Source organism: Belonocnema kinseyi, chromosome 4, assembly GCF_010883055.1.
Source record: "Belonocnema kinseyi isolate 2016_QV_RU_SX_M_011 chromosome 4, B_treatae_v1, whole genome shotgun sequence".
Lineage (NCBI taxonomy): Eukaryota > Metazoa > Arthropoda > Insecta > Hymenoptera > Cynipidae > Belonocnema > Belonocnema kinseyi.
In genome coordinates this window covers 139,352,656-139,356,251 of record NC_046660.1, presented here as the reverse complement: position 1 = coordinate 139,356,251, position 3,596 = coordinate 139,352,656, and positions in this window count along the sequence as shown.

Here is a 3,596-nt window from a genome sequence, read left to right as displayed (position 1 = left end):
ATACAGTTGATCACTGTAGCAGATTTAGAATTTTATATTGATATAGCTAGAATACCAAATCAGCCTTTTGAGATGAAGACAATACAATTTGAAAAACGCTTGTTAGAATTTCTAAAATAAATCAGCGACATAAATATTGGACTTGACTAAGAAACGTTGAAATCAGCTTTCACATAATAGAGTAATCTGCTAAAAAAGATTCAATTTATTTACTTCAAATTTTAAAATAAAGCATCATAAATAACAAAAATAAATTCAGCAGCATTAAAATTCAATTCAAGGAAACTGTGAATCAAACATTATAAAAAATGACACAGTGAATATCATCTTTCTGAAACTGTTTAAATCCAAAGTTAATATAGTTGATAGAACTTAAACAATCCAAAGTTAATATAGTTTTTATAGAAATCGAGGATGGTACATTACTTTCTAGATAACTAATTTAATTCAGAGATCATAAAAGCCAGTCCATAGAAACCTAATTTACCGATATTCTACAGAAGCAGTGATTCGTGCTATGTTTCCAGAATCTTTTAGAACTAATGACATCATTATTAAAGTTTACTGTGCAATTTTTCGTAAACAACTTTAAGGTTATTGTAAATGACGCATTACATTGCGTGACGTTAAAAAACAGTATCCGCACGTATTGATTAGAACTAAGAACCTTCTAGAACAATTAGACAAAGAGGGAGATATATGAAATAGATACAGAGAGAGGCGTGTATTAAAAAATGTTTAAAATCAAAAATAATTTTGTAAGATTCCAGAAGGCTTTGCCATTGAGTTACTCAAAAAATACCAACAGATTCCTAAGAGATCCCTTTGCATACATTAGATCAATGTAACAGATAAAATTTTACATTGATATAGCTAGGATGCAAAATAAACTATTAGCAAATAAGAACAGGTAGGTCCCCCTGTAATAATAATATTGCATCAATTATTTGGGATGAAGAACATATAATTTGAATAATTTGAATGCTCTTGCTAGAATTTATGAAATAAATCAGGTACATAATTATTAGAGTTGACTGTTACAAACGATGAAATCATCTTTCACATAATAGAGTGATCTGCTAAAAAGATTCCGTTTACTGACTTGAAACAATAATATCTAATGCAAGGACAGTGTGAATCAAAAATTTAAAGTGAAATATTGAACACGTATATTAAAATGTACTATTATGTATAACATCTGAAAATCTTGGTTTTTCTTAGAACCAACATTTTGTTTTAAATTGTAGTTAAATAAACCCATTTAAAGGGGCCAGGATTTCAAGTTCACAGAATAAGTAAATGAACACTTAGTTTGATTAAGAAGAGGTCTTTGGTTACCAGAGGTTACGATGGAGTGCGCCACTTTCAGGTACGCTGCTTTTCTTATAGTTGTAACCACGCTTCTCCTGTTAAGTCTTGTATTCTCTTAAATCAAGGTAACTAAACTATCAAAAATGCATGTAGAAGAACGAGGAAGAGTAGAGGAGGAGGAGGAGGAGAAGGAGAAGGATGAGGATACAGTAATGGTGTAGTTAAGACAAGTAGGTACTGAAAATATTGGATTCAATGATTATATCATGCGAATCGTATGTTGTGTGGCATTTGGATGTGCAAATAAAAGGAGCGCAACAGCTTTAAAATAAAAACAACAAAAACTTTTAAAAAACTGCAGGTAACACCTTGTTCATGCGTACTAGGTGTATCTCCATTCTTTGTACTGCACTCTGCGATGAGTTTGATAAATCCAGTTGAGCAGATAAGGCTTTATTATTAATAGAATCGTGAACATACTTTTGTCTCAACTATAGCAACTTAGTAAACTAAAACTTAGTTTCATTAACAAGAGGTCTTTGGGTTACAGACATTACCATAGAGTTCGTCACAATCAGATATGCTGCTTTTCTTATAGTTGTAACCACGTTTTTTTCTCCTGTTGAATCTTGAATGATCCTAAATCAAGTTAAATAAGCTCCTAAAATATATCTAGAAGAATAAAAAAATCATAAAGGGGGTTTGAAGAGGAAAAGGAGGATATGAAAATGATTTAGTTAAGGTAAAGAGGTTCTGAAAATATTAGATAGAATGATAACTTAGACTGGATATTCTGTTTTATAATATGATTAAGTAAGCTACAATTCATTCAGGCAAAGGAAATCAATAAATACACATACATTTAAAAAAATTTAATTTTCTTAACTTATTTTGTTACAATAAACGTATAAAAATTATATACCAAAATTTTTAAACTTATTGCTTACTTTGTACAGTTTTGGTTCCATTTCATCAATGTTCGGAAATATTAATGACAGAAAATCTTGATTAAACAATCTCAAAACGATGAATTAATTACATTTAACTGTTTGCGAAACTAAAAGAATTATTCAATAATGACAACCTCCCGCATTTCATTAATAATTGAATTAATTTCGTGTAGATTATTTACGTTTCCAGCTAGTACCATAGATCTTGTAAAGCTGACGGGGGAATAAAGAACAGAATCGTACGGAGGATAAGGAAGAAGGGGGTGAAGAAAAAGAAGTTGCAAAGGAGGGGTTGAAGAAAGAGCAGTTGGAAAAGGAGGGGGTGATGAAAGAGAAGTTGGGAAAGAAGGGGGTGATGAAAGAGATGTTAAAAAAGGATGATGGACATGAGGAGGAGGAGGAGGAGAGAAGGATGAGGAAGAGGAGGATATAAGCTTAGGTTCCATGAATGAACAGCCATGATTACTCTGTTAGTGACAAGATGACTAAAAGTGTAACTGTTTTTTAACTGTTTAGAAGAGAAGTTGGAAAAGAAGGAGGTGAAGAAAGAGAAGCTGGAAAATAAAGATGGATATGAGGAGGAGAAGGAGTAGGAGAAGAAGGACGAGGACGAGGAAAGGAGGAGGATATAATCTCAGATTCCATGAATGAACAACCAGTTTTGCTGTGTCAGTGATAAGATGACTAGCGCCTGTTCAAATTGTTCCAGAACGAATTCAAGGCTTGATAATTTTAAAAAAACATGAGAAATACTCTTGCTCAGCCAAGAATTATAAGCAAGTTGAAAGAGATTTCTACCAAATTTCAAAGGTAACTCGAAGTTTAACGCCAATGCTAGAATTTGACAGTCGGATTGATAAGGAGAAGAAAGCAGTTCCCGGAAAGCATAAGATTTTCAAACTGGACGAGAAACAAGCTATTCTGGAAGCTTGGACACCACAATTTTCTCCACTAAATAATCTATCATGCATTACTCAGAAATCTAAATATGAAGTGGAACCGCTTGTGAAGAAGCAAAAACTATCATATTGGCCAAATTCTTCTTCTGGCTCTACTTTTTGATTTTCTTAAATTCTCCTCCGTGGCTTTACTAAGGCTGGGGGAAGTAACGTAATTGTAAACCGACTTTCATGTTTTCTGTGTCCTTTGTAGCAGTTTCGTAATCACTCTAAAAGAGGCCGGTCATGTATATGATTCTTGACTGAGCAAGAGTATTTCTCATGTCTTTTTAAATTATCACGCCTTAAATTCGATCTGGAACAATTTGAACAGGCGCTAGTCATCTTGCCACTGACACAGTAATCATGGCTGTTAATTCATTGAACCTAAGCTTAT